Source organism: Canis lupus, chromosome 30 (genome assembly GCF_011100685.1).
Source record: "Canis lupus familiaris isolate Mischka breed German Shepherd chromosome 30, alternate assembly UU_Cfam_GSD_1.0, whole genome shotgun sequence".
Lineage (NCBI taxonomy): Eukaryota > Metazoa > Chordata > Mammalia > Carnivora > Canidae > Canis > Canis lupus.
Window position 1 is genome coordinate 5,166,302 of NC_049251.1, and position 24,148 is coordinate 5,190,449.

Consider the following 24,148-nt stretch of genomic DNA (forward strand, 5'->3'; position numbering starts at 1 on the left):
AGAGATAAAATTAGGAAGTTATACATTGAATGTAGGACATCAAATACAAACAAGGACTTAGTCAGAGGTACTGTTATTCTGACACAATTATGGACTAAGATAAAAAGTGATGGAGGGATTTTCCACAACTCATTAGAGCAACAACACAGATGTTTTTGGTTGGATCTTGTAGAAGTATAACTCATTTTCCTCTACAATATTCATATTCCCATTACAATTCTCTAACTCTAGGACATATTTTATTTTGATGCCTTTCTTTTTAAAGTTTATTTTAAAATAATTTTAAATGTACAGAAAAGTCGCAAAAAGAGTATAGAGTGTTTCGGCGTACCTTTCATCCAGCTTCCTCTACCTGTCCTATACAACTGTAGTACAGGTATCAAAGCCAGGAACTGCGAGGGGTATAACACTACTAATTAAACTAGAGACTTAATTTGAATTTCCCTAATTGTTCCACTAAGGTTCTTTTCCAGTTTCAGAGTCTAATACAGGATTTTATATTGCATTTACTTGTCATGTCTCCTTAGTGTCCCCCAGTCTGTAACAGTTCCTTGAACAATCCTGGTCTTTTATGATCTTGAGACTTTTGAAGGGTCTAGACAGTTCTTTGGTTAAACATTTCTCAATTTGGGTTTGTCTGCTGTTGGCTCATAACTAGGTTGAGGCTGTATATATTTTGACAATACTACTAGCCACAATGATGCACCATATCAGGGTACTTAATGTCAATATGTCTTATTACTGATAATGCTAATCTTGATCACTCGGTTAGGCGGTATTTGCCAGGTTTCCCTATTATAAAGTTATAATTTTTCTTGCTGTAATCAACAAATATCTTGGAGCAGATACTTTGAAACTATTCAAATTCTTATCTAATGACTTTAGCACCCATTGATGGGTTTTATCTACAATGATTATTCCTGGGTTTGTCTGCTAGATGGTGGTTTTTGCATTTCCTTCATTCCATTCACATGTATTAATTAGGATTCTTCTTCACAGATGAGCTGCCTTTTCTCATTTCTTTATTTATAAAATTATTTAATTGTATCAGTATAGACTTCTAGGTGTTTATTTTATTCTATGCCTTACAATCCAGTACTATCATTACTTTTTTTTTTTTTTTTTTTTTTTTTTTTTGCTCAAATTTTTCCAGCTTTGGCCATTGGGAGTTCTTTCACACTGGCCCCTGTGTTACTTCCCTTCACTTTTAACCACTTCTTTACTTTTTATCACCAAAGCTATTCCAGGATAATCTTATTCTTCCCAGTCAGTGCGCTTCCCTAAGGAGACTGGTTTCCCTTTATTGGAGGGAATGGTGTTTATTCCCACTATTGAAGAATGGTGGTTAGAAATCAAGATCTGGGTGTTAGGTACGCTTGTTGGCCATGGGTACCATTGCTTTCAGGACCTCTAAGGGGACAGAGCTTGTATATGTATATACAAGCTTGCATTCACATTTATGTTTATTTCCATATCTTTCTGTGTGCATGCAATGAAAACATGAGTTCATACTTCTATTTCTGTCTCACATCCAAAACCACAGGGTTCATTCTAGTTTTCTTTCCTTATCTGTAACCTTTTCTCTACTTATGAGAAACCTGACTCTCATTATCTATATAACATTTACTTATTTATTTTTAGTCTACATGTGAGGTTGTTTTAGGTTTGCTAACCCATATCCCCAGAAGAACCATATTTAGTATTGTGAATACAGTGTTTGTGCACAGTTCTTTTGGTCTTTAGTCTCCAACTGTCCAAACCGGACACTGCTTCCTCAGTTACATAGGGTAGTTCTTTTCTTCCACTTCAGTGTGGTTGTGTTGCTTATTTGAAATATAGTTATACAGTCATATTTATTTGCTATAGTTTGCATTTGACTCTGGGTTTCTCCATATCCTAGACAATTTTAATTAATTATCTTTTTGAAATGTGAACTAATACTATGGTTCCAAAATTCAGAGCTATACAAAATGGTATTCTCAGCTAGGTGTCAGACCCTCTCTATCTCGATTCATTCCTATTCCACCTTTCTTCTGCCACTTTTACGCTTACCCCTTCAATAGAACCAAGCTTTTTAGTTTCTGGTTCATCTTTCTCTCTTTTTCAAAAATGTATAGATATATGTACAGTTTCTTATATCCCCTTCTTTCTTACTAATCTTGATACTCTTTATTTTTATTTCTTCATTTTTTTAGTTTCACATTTTTATTTAAATTCCAATTAGTTAATACACAGTGCAATATTAGTTTCAGGTGTAGAATTTAGTGTTTCATCACTTACGTACAATATCCGGTGCTCAGCACAAGTATCTGTATCCTTGATACATGTTCTTTTCCTGAGATTTGATAATTGCCTGAAGATTTTATAAACTGTCTTCCAGATCATTACCATCAGAACTTCAAGTGATCAATGACCCTGTCAGATAATGTCTCATTATTTCAGATAATGATTTTTGGTAGCCCTAACTTGACTAAAGCTTCTTGTTATTATTATTTATTTAAGATGGCTATGCATCCATTGCTTGCATTTGATTTCATCTTCAGAGACTTTACCATCCTGAGAAACAGATCACAAAAAGATCGTTTTCACTAAAAAAAAAAAAAAAAAAAAAAAAAAAAAAATTAGAAATAGCAGGCTTCATTCAGCTTCAGACTTCATCTCCTAAGAAGAAGCCAGGTAGCACATGCGTTTTCTGTTCTTGACCACATCTAATCTAGTCCTTAACTTGCATGGCATGCAGCATCTCCATTTTTACATGGCTATGGGAACAGATTCTTTACAAAGAAAGCAGCAGGCACACCATCAAATGACATTTCATTCTTTCTTTAATGATCCATTTCTTTGCTCTTGGAACAAGTCTGTAAAGATTACAAGTGTGTCTCGGGGGAAAAAAAATAAAAGTATAGTAGAGCCAAAACTTGAGCAAGTTCACAAAGAATCATAAGGGGGTGGACGAGGTATTAGAATATAAATAGAAAGTACAGTATTAGCTCCAAACAAATGCTTTCAAAGTCTTTGTGTGCACTGACAGCTTCAGATATTTGATGTAAATGAATTTTTCCCTAGAAACAATGGAATCTGTAGCTTGTGGTGGCAGTGTTTCTTTTCGAAACCTTGCTTTTCTTTTCTTTTTTTTTCTTTCTTTCTTTCTCTCTTTTTTTTTTTTTTTTTTTGTTCCTGAGGTGAAAGCAGAGCTAACTTAGGTATGTATTTGCATCAGAAAGACTCCCCAGCAGCATCTATACTAGTCAGTGATCATTTTTTCATTATTTTAGGTACCTACTTGTTCGCAATTTTTCTTTTTAAGCCCCCTGCTCTCCTCTCCACAAAGCACAAACAGTCACTGTCACACAGAGACACAGACACAACTCAAATGATGACGGTAATTGACATTGCCATTTTCATAGAATATTACTAGGTGAAGCCTATATTCATTCACACTACCTGTGTTTTATGCTTATTGAAATCCCATCAATTCGTGAAAATCTACTCATCTCCATTAGTGCTTCCATTTATCTATGTGTTTATGCCAGAAATGTGAGAGCAATTACTGGCACCTCCTCTGTCCCACAGAACCCCGAGCCCAATCAATTCATCATTAGATCTTCTGGAATCACCCTATAAAATATATCTTAAATCTGTCCTCTTTTCCTAACTTGTTGCTGCCATTCTAGTCCAAGCTCTTTTTCTTGCTTGCATATCTGACTTCCCCTGCTCCTGTGTAATTTCACCTCCAGAAGAACCAGAATGATTTCTTGAAATTTAATCTTGCCATTCTGCTGATTAAATGGCCCTTGCCCAGCCCACACTGGCCATGGCTTTTGAGGGGCACTTAGGATAGACTCTGAAATCTTTACAAGACACACGGGAAGTTGTATGTTGTGCCCACTGCTTGCCCTGCCACATCCTTTCACTCTACTCTTCTCTGGCTCTCTGGTTATGTCCGCTCTGTACTCTTTGTTAGTTCTCAGACCAAAAAAACACATTTTTTTTTTTCACGTCTCAGCACCTGAAAAGTTCTTGCCTCCCTCTCTTCACCTAGTTCCTACTAATCCTTTAGGACACTTCCTCAATGATCTAATTCCCAAGCTAAATCTCAACTCCCTAGTATATTCTCTCCTACTCCCCTGTATCTTCCTGTAGAACAACCACCACAACTTCAAATTATTTAGATGCTTAGATTCGTATCTTCTTGTTCACTGTATATTCCAGACCTGACACAGTGCCCAGCATATGGTAAATGCTCAATAAATATTTGTCAAATAAATTATGTTAATTGTATGCACAGCCTCAGACCGTTAACTGCACTGTTAGGGAAAATCATAAAAACTAGTGAATCATATATCACTTTCTCGCAAAGCATTTTGCATACACCTTGGTTTTCAAATGAATGACTAGCAACCCACCCTCATGACCATTATCATGAAGCACCCCCTCCTGGAACTGGCCCACCTGCTTGGCTCTTCCAGCTGGCCACCTTTTGAATAAGCAGTGGCAGAGCCCATTTTTGTAGGGTGATTTGTAGGATGCCTGGAAATATGACCAGTTTCACTTCCACTAGCAATACCACGAGGTCCTCAATTTTTAGCTTATCGCATTAGAAAGTCCCTACAGCAAAATTGTTGTTTGGAGAAATAATATGTTAGCCATTATTGGTGATTATTGTCATGCCTCAAGACAGAATGGCCAGGTAGTCAGAGATCAGGATGTTCAAGAGGAAGAGACATAATATAGGTACATTTTGATTGAGGAAGAACTCTAAATGCCAAAAAACATTAAGGCATTCTCTTGAGGTGGGTCTAATGAGGAATTTGGGCATCATTATTTCACAGAGAAACGTAGGGGTGGGTTGCTAGGTGTCTATCAAGGAAGCTGGATCATCCGAGGCATGTTGAAAACAGTGCAGATGGACATTTACGGGAACAAGAGTTTAGAAGACGCATTAAGAAATTATACTTCTCTTTTTAGCTTGGCTTTGCCTGTCAAACTTCATCCTCACACGGAATGTTAAGCATTTGTTTTTCTTGAGGAAAACAGACAGCCTTGATCATAAAGATACAAAGGCAGTAAGACTGCCTGAGCTGGATGGTGAGCTCAAACTTTCACATCTCTCTGCTTTCATCACTGTGCCTGAACTCGGTGCTCCTGAACTGGCCCTCATCCCCTGGTTCCAGACCTGAGATGACCTCATTTGACCTGGGCAGGGACCTAAGTTTCAGCTTCCCCAGCCTGCTTTGCTGACTCTAACTTTGGATCGAATACTTTTCTGTAGGGGCTTGCTTCCGGCATTCCTCCACCAGGACTCTATGTAGACTTCTCAGAGTCTCTCGGTATAATGAGTCTGATCTCTTTCTTATCACCTTGCTTTTGTAGTTTATCAAATGCTTTCAAGACTATTTTCTCATCTGATCATTATAGCAATCTTGTGAAATAGAAATACATTTTATAAATGAGGAAACTGGTTCCCTTTTCAGATGAGGTTGACTTGTTCTTTTCTCTTTTCCTGGACTTAATTATTGCTAATAGAATACTAACTGACTCTGATGAGGCAGGTAATAGCCCCTTGGGCCAGCTGCCAATGTAAAATGACTCAAATGGAAACTAACTAAAACAAGGATGGAATGTTCTAGAATACCTGAAAACCACAAATCCATAATCTTCAAAGCCACAGAAAGCTGGCCTATGTTGAGATGGATTTAGCAGGGTATCATGACCACCGTGGAATAAAAGATGGCAATAGTGGCCACTCAAGTGATATTGAGGACTTCTCTAGAGCATTCAAAAAGACTAGGGATGTTTCTTGAGTTGGCATTCTGGTCAAAGAGAGTCTGGATTCAGTGAGCCATCATCTAAAGCTGAAATTAGCTTCTGTTATTTACCAGGATTTTAAATTCAGTTCAGCAAGTGACTCCAGGCTGTTTTGGCAAACATTACAAACTTGCCACTCTTTTCTCCATTTGGCACAGGGCAGAAAGCATATGCAAAGGCTGCCAACATTCCTCTATGTGCTGGTTTTAACATAAATGGGGATTGGAGCAATGATACAGAAAAAAGCCAATCATATAAACCCAGAGCAAAAATGGTACACTTGAAAAACTTAGTGGGTATTTTCATGGTAATTTCATCTCTGAATCTAATTAAGTTCTCCATAGGCTTTTAGGCAAACATAGCGTTTTCTAAAATTACTCCCAAGTTAGCCATATTCACCAGCATTCTTCTCAAAGTAAGTTGTATATGTAGCATATATATACAAATTATTCTACATAGTGAAAATCCACATGTAACCATGTTTTCTGGTCAAAATTCGCCATGTGCTCTTTTGAGAATATTTTTATACATATGCAATATCTTCCTTTCAATGTTTACCTGCAAAACTTCATTTTGTTTTTTTGTTTTTTCTTGTTGTTTTTAGAAAAATGATGTTTGTATTTCTCTGTACTTGTGCATCCTTTGCATCTGAAGAGCACTTAATATCTTTCAGATTGTAATATATTTACATTGTTCATAGCAATGCCATCCATTTGCTGGTTTAAGGCACAGAGGTCATTTCCCACTCATTTTTTATATTCCCCAAATGAATAAGACCATATAGTGTTTGTCCTTCTCCGATTGACTTATTTCACTCAGCATAATACCCTCCAGTTCCATCCACGAATTCATCTGAATTCCTTTTCTATAAAATAGGATAATTAAAATTCAGAAAAATTAGGTGCTCCGAAGCATAATGAATCAGCAGCAGAGAAAAGAGGAGGAGAATTCATTTATTTAGGGCTTTCCATATACTAGATATAAGGGATCTCTTGCATTATCTAATTCAGTCCTCACCACAACTCTGTGAGACAGGTATTATTTCTGCTTAACAGACAAGGGAACTGAGGCTCAAAGGGATTAAGTGATTTGCCCAAGATCACACAGTTAAGTGGCAGAGCTGAATTATAATCTAAATCTATCTGTCTGAGAGCCCTCCATTATGCATGTGGTCCCTTAGATCTGAACCAGGACTCTACCAAGATCAAGTATTTTCCTCAATCTGTCCTTTGGAATACACAATCCTTTAAGGCAACTCTCACAAATGATGTTCAATAGAAGCCATGCTGTTATCTGTTCTCTGGGGGTGGGGGGCGTGCTAACTTTAATCTGGTTTTCCAAGTTATGTGTTCCTTGCTTTTTTATAGATCTACTCCAGAAATTGTGTAGAGGGGCCAATGGGAGCTGTGATTTGCTATGTCATGAATATCAAATCAGTGAGTCATAATTTGATTTGTAACAGAAGTACTCAGTGCTCTCCTAGAAGTGCACAGCTTTAGACTCCACAGTTAACTGTGATCTCTCTGACAGGTCCAGGGGCTAGTGCTTTCTGTTCCCGAACCCCTTCCTTGTGATTACTCTGAAGAGGCAACAGTCCCACAGGGGACTTCTGGGTTTCTGAGCAATGCAATTTAGGTAGCAATGCAAGGGAGAACAGTGAACCAGAAGTTTACTTTGGTCACATAGAGTTGGACAGATTTTGAATATATGTTTTCCAGAAATGGTTACAACTGTTTCTCCCACCCCGCTCAACAATTCTGATGACATGATTTTAACATTCTGCCCATGGAGAGGTGGGCTGTACAGTTGCTCCCTTAAATCTAGACTGGCCTGTGACTGTGGCAGAAGGATGCTCTGTGACTTGAAAACTTAGATTTTTAAAAGTGATACAGCATCTGCCTGGTTCTTGTGCAATGCCATCCTTGGAAACCAGTCCCCATGCTGCGAGGAAGTCCAAGCAACTTCTGGAGAGACCTACATGGAGATATCCATGTGGAGAAGAACGAAGGCCCCCACTTTCTCAACTCTGGCAGAGTTTCCAGCTGACAGCTAATGTTAACTTGTCAGTTAAGGTGAGTGAGCCAACTTGGAAGCAGATCCTACAACCCCCAGTTGAGCCACCTCAGCTGATGTGTGTGGAGGAATATAAGTCTACCCACAGCACCCTGCCCAGGTTACATGTTTTAGAAATCAACAGTAATAAGATACTGTACAACTATGACCTCGTGGAGGTTATAAACTGGTTATTTTCCATCACTTTTAGATGTGGCTCACAACTGAGTTAAATAAATGTTTTTATTTTAAGTCACTAGATTTTGAGGTAGTTTGCAACTGGAACAGAGAGCAAACCATAGACATAAAAAATAATGGAGAATCATTGAGAAGTAGCTTAAGTATACAAAGAGCTTAGATAGGTAAAGTTATACCCAGGTCTCATAAATTCCTACAGTTAAACACAGAAGAAATTTTTAGTTAGTTCTTTGCCTCTAAAGGTGAAATTTATGTAGTTGTGTATTTGGTACAAAATACCCAGTAAGCATGTCTAGTCAGAGAGTTTATCCCTGCTCATTCCTTTGAAAAATGCAACATATACTAAATATGCCATGGACTCCAGAGACAGAGAATTCAAAGAAGATAGAAGAAAAGGAAAACATTTATAATATGGCTTGATATGTTCATGTGCATAAATGCAACAGTAATGACAATATCGTTTTGGGACTATACCATTCAATCTTTTTATAAACTCAAAGATATTACACAAGTTTTTTAGTACACAACACTATAGACTAAAATGTTTTTTTTTTGTTTGTTTGTTATTTGTTTATTTAAGGTGCTAGCACTCTGTGATAGCTTTTCACAGTTAGGAAACTGTTTCTGTAAAATGTTGTTCTATTTTTGTGCATTCTTTTTTTTGCCTCTCCTCAACTAGGTCCTTTCACTTCTATATCTCCATCCTTCTTGCTTTCCAAGACTCTAGTCAATTTTCACTCTAAAAACATTACAGCTAAAGTATTTCTCAAGTCATTCCAACCATTGTGCTTATACTATTCATTGACTTCCTGTAAATTATCCTTCCCATTTCTCACATTTATTTTCATAATAATAAACATTTATTGAAGTCATACTATGTCCCAGGTATCCTGATGTCGTCTTCATGGTTCTCATTCCTCTCTGCTTCTGTTTTTATCACCTAAATTTCAATTCTTTGTTTTGTAACCTAAATTCTTCTCTTGTAACCAGTCTTTTCATATCACCCAATAGCTTCCTTTTAATCCTACCCTCAAGTTTATTTTATTTTATTTTTTTCAAGTTTATTTTAAAACTATTTTAAATTGAGGACTATTTTGCTAGGGCTTACAATCCTCCCAGGTAGCCACCTCAGACTTCCTATCCCCACCCTTTTCCAGTCAACTTGCACAGTTCTTTCTGTTTGCTTCTCTCCTTCTTACTCTGGCAATTACTGGAGACATGCAATAATTTATCTTGTTTGTCTTGTCTCTCCAAGAATTTAAATTTAAATTATATTTCTTCAAAAACAGCCTATTGGTTTAAACTCTTCTCATTTGTTTCATAATGTGGTCAAAGACAAAAAATGACACGTACTTAACAAAATGGAAAAACAAATGTCCTTATGATTAATCTGTTGAATTTGCAAATGAGGGATACTCTATATACAGGAAATAGATTATGGATATTAGAAATGGACATGAGGTAAAATGTATTCATTTTAACACATCTTATTTCTTATTAACATATTTAAGTGTGAGTTGTTCTGAACTCTTCAATCTTACACATACACGGAAAAGAAGGGATCTATAAAAACACAATATTTTAAAAGGTAGATCAATAGAAGATATGGTCTTTAATTTTTAAATATTTAAATTCTAGAATAGTTACTAATCTCTTTAGATTTTTTCATCAATAAAATACTCAGATTTACATGAATAAGTTACATATTTTGGAAATTAATGGTAATAAGATACTGTACAACTATGAGCTCATGGAGGTTATAAATTGGTTATTTTCCAATCACTTATAGATGTGGCTCACATAATTATCCTTCCTCACTTTTCACCTTATATATTCTCATATATTAGAGGGCTTTCCAACAATCATCCTGTTTCTTCTCATTATGTAGAGTTGCTTTTCAGTGTTGTTGAAAATGGTGTTGAAAAGAGGACAAGCATTGTCAGCTAGTGATGCTAATTGCTGCCCACAGCTGGAGAAATGAGGCAGAGATGGGTCCTCTGCATACCTTAATGCTAGACCCCTCCCCCTTCATCTAAATGGCTTACAACATTCTTGCTAATGGTCTACACCCCAACTTGGGAAACCATCAGAGTCAAAACACATCTATTGCTTGTTATCTAGTGAAAGGGGCACTTTGAGAGCAGAACCAAAAATTAAGCATGCTGAACTACTCATGTTTTTTAATTTCTTGCGTAACTGAGACAATGGGTTGCTTTTGTTGTGGCACAAAGTGAAGCCCAGATTTCACAAAGCTTTTATTAGGATAGGCTCCTTCTGCTGTGAGAGTAGAGAACTGTGTGAGCCCCAGGTCAAGACTTTTGTCAAATGGCTTTCTGTTGTGCCCAGAGTAACACTGTTGTAGCTTACTGAGTATCTCATCTGGAGATAGAGGCAAGAGATTCCAAGTCGGTGTAATCTGCCTTGAACCAGGCATGGTAATACTGGGTATGAGATTCAGGGGAGGACTACATATCATAAAGTTTGACAATCTGTCATTACATCACATCAGAATTCACATAGTTTAGCTAGTTCTGATGGGTACCTAAGCATAATCATTTATAATCGCACTGTCCAGTATGATATCTACTAGCCAGCTGTGGCTATTAAGCACTTGAAATGTGGCAAGTTTGAAATGAGATGTGCTGTACACAAAGACTTAGTTCAAAGAGAAGAGAGTGATATAATATTTTTTTAATAATGAATGAAGGTTGCAGTAATATTTTAGATATACTGAAGTAAATAAAATGTATTGTTACAGTGAAATATTCATCTGTTTTTGCACTTTGTAAAGTGCAGCTGCTAGAAAATTTAAAATAATCTATGTAGGGGATCCCTGGGTGGCTCAGTGGTTTAGCGCCTGCCTTTGGTGCAGAGCGTGATCCTGGAGGCCCGGATCGAGTCCTACATCAGCCTCCCTGCATGGAGTCTGCTTCTCTGACTGTGTCTCTGCCTCTCTTGCTCTCTCTGTGTCTCTCGTGAAAAAATAAATAAAATCTTAAAAAAAAATAATCTGTGTAGTCACATGTCATTTAATTGGGCAATGCTGGTTTGGAAATTTCTAGTAAGGCAGAGTCTGCTTTCAGTGTTGGCTTTAATCCTTTGATTTCTCTAAGGCTCAGATTCCTTCTTGCATAATAGTAGTACTCACCATACTGTTTTCATGAGGATTAATTGAGATAATGTTGGTAAAGCAAGTTAACTAGCAAATTACCTGGTACAAAATAAAGACTTAATAAATGTTGAAATATAAGCCTAAGACTAATATTCCAGAAATCTAGATTCTCCTCTCATTACTAACCATTCATGTGCCATTGAAGGAGTCACTTATTCTCTCTGGCTCAGTTTACTTAACTGTAAGATTATAGGTTTGTATAAAATATTTTAAATGAATTCATCCAAAATATTTTGTCTTTCACGGTTCCAAGAACTAAGTGTATCAGTGTGTTGGTAAGGTGTGTATTACTTAAGGGGAGACATGATAAAACAATGAAAAAGATATTGTAGTAGAAATCCAGTTATGTCTGCTAAGTTTACTCTGTTCCCCATTCTGGAGACTTCCTTCTCTACTATGCCCTTATAGTCAGAGCACCATGTTAGTATGATGTGTCTGTCCCCTGGTCACAGTTGATTGTTGGAGGAGTAGGCACTTTCCTTTCCTGGGAATTGTATTTGAGGCGAGGAGTTTCCAAATTGATCTGGCTTATTCTTTAGCGGAGGTGATGTTAACTGGAGAGTTATCAGTAATGTCCATTTTCCAACTCTGTGAACTGAGAAAGAGATGGTAGTCTATGGTATTTATAGCTAGTCTATGGTATTTGCAAAGAATGATGCAGATGCACAGAGAAGCAGGAGCCAGAGGGAAAAAGAGACGACCTCTTGGTTCCTTGTAATCCTCCAGTCCAGCACTCAACCCCTTCCTGAAACTGGGCTGCATCCTTTCCTTATGCTGTGGGAGCTATCCACAGGTTCTTAAATAAAACACCACAAAACACAATTCTCTTTGCTGACATTCGTTCAAATAGATTTCCTTAATATGCAAACTAAAATGCTTTAACTCATTTGGACATGGTCCTTATATCTAAGCTCATGGTCTAATGGAGGAAACAGGCTCACAAACCAGTCACTTAACACAATGCAAGATATTATAAGGGACCACAGAGGGAGAACAAGAAAGAGACTAATGCAGCTGAGGAAGGCGTCACCCCAAAAGTAACATTTGAGATGGGTCTTAGGAGAACAGAGGAAGCTTTCCCAGAAAGAGAAGGAAGGGAGGACATTTCTAGGGATAGGTAAATACGAGTACAAAGTATGAAAAAGAGTGTTCCATCTAGGAATTAACAAGTAGATTGATTACGAGGCCAAAGGATCTATTGGGATCTTTCAGGGTCTCAATTTACTTTTAATTCTAAGTTTCCTTAGGAATTTATAGGACAGAATGGGAGGGGGACAAACAGTGACCTTGGAATAAGGAGACTTGCCTCTTGTCCTAGCCCTGACATGGATTAACAGTATCGCTTTGGGTAATTTGTATCATTTCTTTGGGAACCGGTTTCCTCATTTAAAGAATGAGAAGATGGATACATTATCTCTATGGTCCCTTTCAGCTCAAAATTCTGTGATTCTGTTACAAATCAAATACAAAACTTTGTCACTGCTGACAAAGCATTTCTACTAGATTTGACTGGAGCAATGATTTCATTTAGATATGTTTCCTTTCTGTCAAAACAGTGTGATGTGATATACACTACATCAAAGAAGTCTTGGCCCAAAGACTTATTTCACAAACTAGGGAATTAAGAAAGTGAATTTCAATAACTAGAGTCATCCCTGAGCATAACATAGTTAGTCCTTCCATGCTTTACTTCGTTCACCTGTGCAATGGGCCCAAAGACATTGATCATATATACCTGGGTATCTTAAAGTCAATGAATGGTTGAGTTCCTTGGAGGAGAAAAATGATTCTTATTTGACTATGAAAAACAGAAAGTATTTCTCTTGAGGGTGTCTATAAGAATGCTTTTATAAAAATTGTAGTTATTTAAATGATATGATATAAGGTGGTCATAGGAATGGCAGATTTGCAAAAAATCACATGCTTCCAAATTCAGTGTATTTCTTTCATACGTGTCTTTTATATTCTCTTCTAACTTGTCTTTGGATATCACAAGAGGGAATTCTTATTCTTTCTCACTACACCACTGAGATGATCTTTTGACAGCTTGGTCTTTGAGGTTTTCTCTGTTTATATCCAAGGACAAATGCTCCACAGGAACAAGTGACACATATGTTGTTTGCTGGACACAACTGTCACCAGGCTTGGGTGTAATTGCTATGTGTAATGGAGACACAGACAAGAGGATGGGGATTATAGACATAGGTGAGGTTGAATAATAAATAGCTAATTACAATCACAACAATGAGTAAGAGGATGATAGAAAAAGGAAGCAGCACATTTCTGTGACTGTGACATGTCTAGCTTTATGTTTGCCATGTTCTTTTGAGACCTCTTTCAAAATATATAGATGCTGAAATTTGAGTTTCATTGTTGGTGAAGTACTAGTTTTCTTGATTATCAATACCAAGAAACTGACTAGCATTCTATAGTTTGCAGTGAAATTGCCCGGTACACAATTTCTATGCTTACATTTATGTTATGATATAATCTGTGGATAACACTCTTATCTACCTGTGATTGGTGGGAACAAACAGCACTTTAAAAATCTGTATGAAAGTGTTAGAGAGGGACTGTGGGCCGCCGGGGTCGGTGAAGGATCTCAAGATGGCTGGGCGAAAACTTGCTCTAAAAACCATTGACTGGGTAGCTTTTGGGGAGATCATACCCCGAAACCAGAAGGCCATTGCCAACTCCTTGAAATCCTGGAATGAGATGCTTACCTCCAGGTTGGCTACTCTTCCTGAGAAACCACCTGCTATCGACTGGGCTTACTACAAGGCCAATGTGGCAAAGGCTGGCTTGGTAGATGACTTTGAGAAGAAGTTTAATGCCCTGAAGGTTCCTGTGCCAGAGGATAAATACACTGTCCAGGTGGATGCTGAGGAAAAAGAAGATGTGAAAAGCTGTGCTGAGTTTTTGTCCCTCTCAAAGGCCAGGATTGAAGAATATGAAAAAGAGCTGGAGAAGATGAAGAACATAATTCCATTTGATCAGATGACCATTGAGGACCTGAATGAAGTCTTCCCAGAAACCAAATTAGACAAGAAGAAGTATCCTTATTGGCCTCACAAGCCAATTGAAAATTTATAAACTTGAGTTGAGGAGAAAGCCCCGGCCCTCATATTATAAACATTGGACATTAAAAATAATGATACGGTAAAAAAAAAAAAAAAAAAAAAAGAAAGTGAGAAAGTGTTAGAGATTTGTTTTATATGGTTTAATTTGGTTTTAGTTTCCTAACGGTGAACTGCTGATGTTATGAGTTTGGAAAAGTTTATGGGAAGATGTTAAAAGTGACAATCCTGCAATTGGGAAAGAAGGAAATCTATACTGTGCCAGATATTATATTGCATATTTTCATATACATTAGTGGGTATTCAGACAGTTTAAGTTGCCAAAAATAACCCAGTCAGTAAGCAATGGGATCATAATTCTGAACCTAAGTACATCTGACTTTCCTTACATTTGAGAGGGGATGACAATTCTTATTGAAGGATTTATGAATCAGTATCCATAATTATTCAACTATATCATAATGAATTTTTAAAATCTGCCTTTTAATGTTGGTAGTATATATATTTATAAATTTCTATTAGCTCTATTCCCCCCTCTCCCACCATTCCTAATACTCCACTCAAAACTAGCAGGGTTCCCAAAGCCTGGGATAGGAGCCAATCAATGTTCATTATCCATTTCATGCAGACAATGGCACGCAGAAAAAAACAGTGTAGACAGCAGAACCCAGACAGTAAGTAAGCTAAGACACTTGCCAACTCAGTGAATTCAGGAAAGAGATTAATCACTATGAGAGATTATATGAGCACAACACTTTCCTATTTTGAGCTTCCTCCTCCACCATTTTCCCTGCTGTCCACCCTACTGCCCTCCCAAAGTCATTAGAACACAACTGCTGAGCAGCATTGAACTTGAGATGTAAGAGGTCTGCAGATCACAGCTCATTGATGATATTTCCTTATATTGCAAACAATATCCAAGTTCAACAAATTGTAGTCACAATAATTATAATGCCTCAGGCATTGATATAAATACCGGGTGAAACAAAAATGAGTCCCCCAGGGTTCATGATCTAGTAAGTGAGACAAACATGAATAACCATTGGAAAGATAGCATGTTTTCATAGGGCTTACATGGGGAAGGCACTAAAATCTTAATTCTCATCCTATATCTACAAAATTGCTTAATGCCAGGAATGCCAGTGGTGCCAAGCCTCAATTTTTTTCTCTATGGAATGCTCATGGTAATGATGACTTCCTTTGCTGAATTACTTGTGTTGCATAAATACACCTGTATTATTCAATGCAGTGTTTTCTGTAGTCTTTATACAGAGGAAAGAATTTAGTCTCAGGTGAAAAATGGAAGAGAAGGAAACTATCAAATACAGCTTTAGAAATCATTGTTCAAATATTTCCTGAATAGTTTTAATATTCAATTTAAAGTTTAAAGTCCTTATTGGTAATTTTAGAACTGTGAGTATATTTGTTAAATCCCTTTGTTGCACGGATGATAAAACTGAGACCTAGAAAAATCAAGAGAATTGCTAAAGGCTACCCAGCTAACAAGTGGCTGAGCCATCCTTGGTTTGATTCTGACCTTCTGACGCTTGCCCCAATGTCCAGATGTCTAATTTCTTGTCTCAGGATACTGGGATTGGCTTGCTTTGTCAGATTCAAAGTGGAAAAATTAGTATGGCAACAAATGTTTACATTGGTATTTTTGTGTCCTCTTAGTTTCATTTTAAAATTCATTTTTGTTCATGTAACATACTGACAACTGAGTAAAGGGTGATGCAGCTAGAAAATCATCATTAAGTGCTACTATATTTAAACACATCTCTCTAAAATTTTCTTAGTGAATGTGTAATCATGTACCTACTAGCAGTTGTTAGCAAAATGAGGGAAAAGAGATTAATTTAATCCTATATCATATATACAATTCTTTGAGGTTATCCAGACTTATTTCCATCACTATAAATATATTCATATAGATTATCATGTATTCATAAGTTGGATTTCTTCTTAGTCTTTGTGTGGAAGTCAACAAAGGAGTAATTTGAAATCTAAATCATAACCACTAGACAATATAACATAATGAATAATATGATGAATAAATATACATATAATTTGTCTTACCTTTGTCCCTTATTTTGATTGGTCGGTTTTTGATCATACCTGAATGAATTTGCTAGTTTCCTAAATCCAAGTGGACATTTTCTTATTCTGGGTCTATTTTCTTTGAGCAGCTGTGATAAACCTTCTCCTGATGCACAAAACACACATAAGACAACATAAATATTAGTGATGTACTCCCAGAAAGCAAATTCCTCAAAGGTTAGGTGAAACTCCACCCCTGTTTTCTCACATGCAAAAAAGCATATCTGCATGAAACCTGTATTTTTAAGTAGTAGCTTTGTAACAAGATACCCCTAATTCTATATTCTATATTCTATAGAATTTCTATATTCTATATTTTCTATATTTTCATTTGAGTGCTCCAGTTTTGCAAACCATCTTTTAGTGTGTACTCAATAAACTTTTACTAATCACAAATTCAGTAATTCATTGGTTTTACATCTGCTATTTATGAACTTTTGACTATCCATCCATCTAAATGTTCATCCATCTATCCATCTACCCACCCACTCATCCATCTCTCTCTCTTTCTCAATCATTTTCAAACATTAGCATATCAGCTATTCTCAGTAACTTGCCTCAGAAGTGGTTAGCTAAACCAAGGTATCAACAACATTGGTTGGGATTACTTCAGTCACAAAAGGAGGGAATACATATCTGTGTGAAGTGCAGAGGGTTAGCCACTGAAGTAAACATGTCACCTTCTGATGGCCAGCTCTGCCAGGAACGTTTGTATTATCTGGCACTGCCTGGTCTAGAGGTTACAGAGTGTATGAAGACATTTGATAAACTATCATACTTTTGGTCTTTGTGTATTTTAAAATCTATTAAGTGTAGATTAATGTTCAAGACATATGAGGCTAACATTTCTATCGATTAATATAAACAGTGTGTGTGTGGTAGGGGTAATGACAAATATCATCACTTCATTTTCAAAAGATTCAGAGACTCTTGAGTCCCTGGGAATGCTGCAGACCACACTAAGGCCCACTTGTATATAGTTAGTGAGATGGCCTTCGCCATTACACCCAGTAGGGTTTCCAATTTGGCCACCTCCCAGCAGTGCTAGCCAGTCACTTTTCCTCGTGATATCTACTTCCTTATTAGGAAAATGAGGACAAGTATTATGAGGACTGAATGAAATAATGTATATGAAGCATTTCCCAAATTCCTGGCACAGTATGTACTTCACAACAACAACAACAACAACAACAACAACAACATAATTCTAGTAACTCATACCAGGATGCAATTAGCAAGGCAGCCAAACACTATTTCAGATTGTTTCCTATTTTAGGGGAGAAAGTTCAAAGTTCAGGGTGCCACAGGCTGGTGTCTATGCTTCATACCTGACTAAAGAGATTGTCACATAAATTCCAAAAGAAATTCCAAAGGATATTCTTTCAAAAGCAAACTAACTTCTGTGGATCACCTCATAGGAAGTCATAGACACATAAAATTCCCCTTTCTAGAATACTGCTTTGCTATATTGATTGTCTTTTACTAACTTAACCTTTCTGAGTCTGTTACTCTTTCATAAATGTTGTTAGTGTTTGGTATACTGGATGTTAAATGGATAGTGCAGTATATTGATTCTGAATCTAATTTTGGTTTCCAGGGTATTGAGGATAACTGAATATGGCATTTAGAGCATTCTGATACTGCATGAGAATTTTCTAAAATATTTTTGTCTGAAAAAATGGCATTATAAGCACATTTAAAGAGTTTCTAGTAAAAATTAAGTCTGTGCAGTTTTTTTGTTATTGAAGATATCATTAGGCAGCATTGAGGAACTAAATTTATTCCAATAATCATTACAATGATGAAAAAATTCCTTGCTTCAATAATTGATTTATGCTTCATTTAAATGGACAGAATAGCTCCAATATAATTTCTTATTAACTCTAATGACGAATTTTAAAGTAGCATGACTCTGAAATAAAGATGAAAATTCCCCCATACAACTTATTGCATTTAAATGATTTAATATTTAATATTTAAAAAATCATTTGATGTAAATAGCCGTCATGAATCACTGCAAATATACTAAGATGTAATTAAATGCTTTTTTCTTTTTAAATGCATCTACTTGTTTCATAATAAATTATTTTTGTACTCTTTCTTCTTTTAAGCGGTGGTGCTACTTTTGAAATTATTTTTGGTTATGAAATCACATCAATGCTAAAATTTAGCAAATTTCTAAAAATATGTTCTCTTAGGTAAATTCAAAATAATGGAATTATTGCTCACCATTTGCTCTTATCTTGAAATTATTAAACCATGTTCGTGAACAATCCAATTTCTAAGACAGAAAGCTGTCTTTTCCTCTCCAGAGGGGGGCAAGATTCTGTACTTACAAAGCTTTCATTGGATAAATTGTGCAGAAAACTATTCTGTGACCTTGCTCTGTACTTGAAATATTCTGGTGAGACAATACATGTCATCAACTGAAGTACAGACGAGAGTAATACAGTTCCCATTGGTAGATCCAGAAATCAGGCACTTAGGAGTTCAGTGGTTAGAGCAGCTGCCTAGGAGTTCTAGGGTCTGTCCGAGGCACTGTGAAATCAAGAGTCCTATCGAATTATTTCAGGTGTGGTCCCCATCAGAAGTGTGGGCAGTGTGGGCTATTAGCAGATGTCTTTTGGCCCTCAAGAATGCGGCCAAAGACACACGCATACCAACAACTAAGAACAGATTAGAATCCTGAGCATTCTCTAATACATACTCCAGAAAGAGTAAGTGTATTATGAATATACTACAAATTGTCAGGAAAACAGCATTTCTGCCTGAGTTCAGAAGTTCTGATGTACCCAGGACTAGGCTCTGTGAACTGAGTATGCAGCAAGAAAAGAGTCTTGAAGAGGAGTCAAAGACTTAGTTTAGTTTCATTTATTCACTTGAGGGTATTCAAGTCACCTTTAGAGACTTTAATTTTCTCACCTGTTACATAAGAATGCTTTCATAGGGGTGCCTGGGTGGCTCAATTGATTAAGTACCCCCAACTCTTGGTTCGGGTTCAGGTCATGATCTCAGGGTCCTAGGATCCAGCCCGGAGTCAGGCTCCCTGCTCATCAGGAGTCTGCTTGTCTCCTTCTTCCTCTGCCCCTCTCCCTGTTCGCATGTGTGCATGTACTCTCTCTCTCTCTCTCTCTTTCTGTCTCAATCCATGAATAAATATATTCTTTAAAAAAAGAGAGAGAGAATACTTTCATGGAAAGGCCATATAACTTAAAGCTGCTTAAAATTAGGATGGCTATACTATTTTATGACCTAAACCAGGACACTTTGCGACTGAAGGAGGGGTGCACTGATAAATATACTGGGCAATATACATAAGCCAGGACTATCTTGGTACAGAGAGGCATATGTTCCCTCAAGGTATAGCACTTTTAAAACTAGAAAGCACTTTATAGGGCACCTGGGTGGCTTCGTCAGTTGAGCCTCCAACTCTTGGACTCTTGATCCTGACTCAGGTCATGGTATTGAGCCCATCTAAAGTCCTCTGTCAGGTTCCATTCCCAGCAGGGAGTTGGCTTGAGATTCTCTCTCTCTCTCTCTCTTCCTTCTCCCCAACCCCTGCCACTTGCATGCACTCTCTTTGTCTCTCTCTCAAATAAATAAATTAATCTTAAAAAAAAAAAAAAAACAAGAAAGCACAGTTCAACTATAAGATATGATAATGGTAGTGGTGATGGTATCTGAAGCCTAGCTTCCAAACCCAATTTCTTAAGGTGCAGAGAGCTTTTCTGTGACATCATGAGAAGGAAATGCAGCCTGCACCACCTGTGATATTTACAATGGTTTATGATGGAGTACATGTACTCACAAAGTGGTATTTCTGGAAAAGAATTTAACTAAAGTCTTTTTTTTTATTTAAATGGCTTTATGTCTCAAAGTCTTATAGAATAGTTGCTTAAAGATTAATCTATATGTTTCTAAAGTAATAATAAGCAAAGCTCCTTTCTCAATTTTCCCTTCTTTAAACCAGTCTTTGAAATAATGTAATCAGAAATGATGGATGAGGATATCTTTGTATTTTCCCAGTTTAATAGAGCTCATAGAGGAAAAAAAAAGGTTGTATGCTATTTTTCAAGGTTATTATCATAGTTATTAATTTTTCCAAGAAAATGAATCTATTGAGTTGTATAATCTTGATGTTTACTTAGAGAATATAATTTTTCATTAGCAAACTATCTTTTTTCTGTGTCTCTCTTGTGCTTGGAGAAGAGAGAATAGAGGATTAAAATGCATATTTTTGCAATTGTTTGATGTAATTCCAGAAAACAAAATTTTTTGATATAATTCCAGAAATAGAAAGCATTATTTATTGAAGTTTGTAGTATTTAATCAACATGTGCAATGTGAAAAAAAGTTCAGATCAGCTACAATAAATTTGGCTTTTTTTTTTCCAACAAAGCTATTACAAAAGATTTATTTTTTATGGCATTTTAGTATTAAACTTAAATGTTAGAATCAGTGCTGTCAGGAAATTTTTCTAAATAATGGGCTAACTGGCTTTAGGACCTTTATTCCTAAGAATCCATAGGTGGCCTAAATTTAGGATCATCTATTTGATAAAGGGAATATACTAGACTCATCACATACAGCTGGATGATGTCAACAAGAATAAATGCCTTAGCATATACTGAGTAAGGACTAATAAGAACAAATTATATTACCAAATGCAAGAGGCATGACATTTATCTTCTGGACCCGAAAATGCACAAATTTTTAAAAATATTTATTTATTCATGAGAGAGGCAGAGACACAGGCAGAGGGAGAAGCAGGCTCCCTGCAGAGAACTCGATGTGAAACTCGATCCCAGGACCCCGAGATCACGCCCTGAGCCGAAGGCAGATGCTCAACCCCTGAACCACCCAGGTGTCCCATCCAAAATGCACAAATTTAATAGCAGTTTGGGCATTACAGACTTCTTTTTACTATAAAAATTAAAAATCATTTAAAATAATATACAATGGAAAGACAAAGATTAAAATTCAAGAAACTGCTACGACTCAACTTTTTTTTGATGCATATGTATAAAAATCTAAAAATAAGGCTACAAGTATTAAGAGTTGTCAACTGAATCATGTAAACACTATTATTGGTCAATCTAGAAAAAGGCATCATTCACATTTGAAATTGGATTGGAAATTCCACACTTTGAAAAAAGAAAAAGTAGGTGTTTATAATGAACCATGCATTTTATAAATAGGTACCATTTTGTAACCAGGTACACTGGATGGCTAAAAATGGCTTATGCTTTTTGAAACTGTTCTCCAAAATAAATCATATACCATATAACATAACTTACTATCTCATTTTGTTTCTGAAAGCATAAAGCATCTGTATATTAGAGTATGTTTAAGTTACAAAGGGTAGAGATTACAAGGCATAGTTTTATGACTTCAGTAATCCTTGAGATTTTGTTTATATCAAAGGTAGTCATAATAAAGGTAGATTTTATGATTTTTCCTAACTTCAGCTTCATTTTACCAGTTCATATAAACAATCAGTGATATATATGATTTTTTCACATAACTAAGAATTTTGCTGCAGAAACACAACACATATTTAGAATAGGCTTTATTTGTAAATTATACTCCTCATATTTTCTGCTCTTAATTTAATGTAATTGAATTATTTCTGCTCTTAATTTTAAAAGCATGAAGCCTCAACATCCCATAGCCTGATAACACCAAGATTATATTAAATTTGCTTTTTCTACATGGCCCTCTAATTTTTTTTTTTTATTTTTTTTATTGGTGTTCAATTTACTAACATACAGAATAACACCCAGTGCCCGTCACCCATTCACTCCCACCCCCCGCCCTCCTCCCCTTCTACCACCCCTAGTTCGTTTCCCAGAGTTAGCAGTCTTTACGTTCTGTCTCCCTTTCTGATATTTCCCACCCATTTCTTCTCCCTTCCCTTATTTTCCCTTTCACTATTATTTATATTCCCCAAATGAATGAGAACATATAATGTTTGTCCTTCTCCGACTGACTTACTTCACTCAGCATAATACCCTCCAGTTCCATCCACGTTGAAGCAAATGGTGGGTATTTGTCATTTCTAATAGCTGAGTAATTAAAAAAAAAAAACTATTTGGAAGTTGTGAGGAAAAAATGTAAATTTTTAAAATTTTTGTTGGACAGTAGTGAATACAGATCTGCAGTCTTCTGAATATGTCATTACATACTAGCTAACATTTATTAAGTACTTACTGATTGCTGGCTCAGTGAGGATCCAGTTGATTCTTATCCAACTTTATAAGGTTGATCCAACTATTATTCTTTAACAGATTAAGACACTAAGACTCAGAGAGGCTAAACAACTTGCTCAAGCTCCACTTGGTATTAAATGTTGGAACTTGTTCTGAAACACAGTCAGATTCTAATGCCTGAACGTTTGACTACAGTAGAAGCCATTTTATGAAGCTCAATTAGGGCCAGGAATTGGTCACTTGAAAGAAAACCCTTTAGAAGAATTATGACTAAAGTTACAGACATATATGCAGACATTCCTCTACTCTAGACTGTATTCTTCACAATTTTGAGTTTCAGGATCTTTAAGTGATACAAAAACACGTGTAAAGAAATATAAATAAGTTTCTATTCTAGATTCTTACAAATTTTGTTTCTAATGCTTTATGGTTGTCTCATCCACACTTAAATGCACAGCAATTAATTTTTGCAAAAAGCAATTTGTCTTTATCCAGTTTAACACATTCATCATTTTGATTTTAAGAAAAACTTCCTTTACGTACTTGTATTTAATTATTTCATGTATTTAAGTTATGAAATTACAATAACTATTATGGCATAAATATGATTCGAAATGAAAATAATATGCCTTAGGAATTATACAAGTCAACTGGCATTCAACACATCCTGGAGACATTAGTTTATATGTTTTTTAAAAAAATAATGAAGACCCTTCACTCTCTTTCTGGCTGTCGGTAGGCTGTACAAGCCCTTGTTCTTCTAGTATTCTTAGAATATCTCTGGATGAGAGAAGTTGTATAAATGCAAAGTAGGAAAAAGGCAATCTCAAGATTACAAGCTGCTCCAGTGTGATAATACATAACCTAAGTATTATGATTATGAATAACATGTGCTCTTTAAAATTTATGTGTATATAAGTATATATACATATACATGTGTTTTTGTGTATATACATATGTACTTTCATGCTTAAATCTTAAATATTTTGGGCAATTTTTATGTGCTTTTATGCTTTCCTAAAAGTCTTCTATTCAAGCATAAAAAGTGTGTTGCAAAAGCATTAAGTGATAAAAAATATAACCAAATAAATTATGTCTCTTCATTCTAACCATTATATTCTTGAACATAAAAATGTTTAGCAGCCCATTACAGAGCAATCTTTGCCATATATTGCATTATAATGACATGATAATTAAAACATATTTTAACGAAGGTATATATTTTTGACTTGATAAAATAATTTGAAATATGTCAACTCAAAACACATAATCTTGATTATTTTAGCAAAGTAAAACAGAGGCACTTTTATTTTAATAAGAAAATGCCAGGCCTGAAGTCACACCTTCCTGTGCATCTAACAGTATTCTCATTTTATCATATTTTAAAAATCCACACCTCATATTTTCTGTTACCTTATATGGATGGTGCTAATGACACACGTAGTAAACCTTCTCTTAGCTTTGTAGTTGAATAGGATTTGTTTAATTTCAGCTGTCAAAAAATGTGAAAAAAACCCACACCACATTCTGGTAAC